Below are 215 nucleotides of genomic sequence, written 5' to 3' on the forward strand. Positions count from 1 at the left end.
CCCCCCCTCTCACTCTCTTCTCCCCTCCTCCCTCATCTCCCTCTCTCCTTCTCCCCTCCTCCCTCTCTCTTTCCCCTCTCCCTCTCCTCTCCTCTCAACCGAACTTATTCCCCTCAACTGACACTTACACAATCTTCCACCTCTGTCTCAACCTTCACTAAGAAAGTTTTTCATTTTTGTCTCCTCTGGCAATTATCATTCCTTTCCGCCATTTT

General features: G+C 49.8%; 1 protein-coding gene across 1 annotated transcript in view; it reads right to left on the bottom strand.

Moving 5' to 3' along the window:
• The window catches only part of LOC119591905 (transmembrane 7 superfamily member 3-like), a gene marked incomplete in the record, with an annotated part of 17,025 nt that overhangs the window by 9,294 nt on the left and 7,516 nt on the right, over window positions 1–215 (bottom strand).

Source organism: Penaeus monodon, chromosome 29, assembly GCF_015228065.2.
Source record: "Penaeus monodon isolate SGIC_2016 chromosome 29, NSTDA_Pmon_1, whole genome shotgun sequence".
Taxonomy (NCBI): domain Eukaryota; kingdom Metazoa; phylum Arthropoda; class Malacostraca; order Decapoda; family Penaeidae; genus Penaeus; species Penaeus monodon.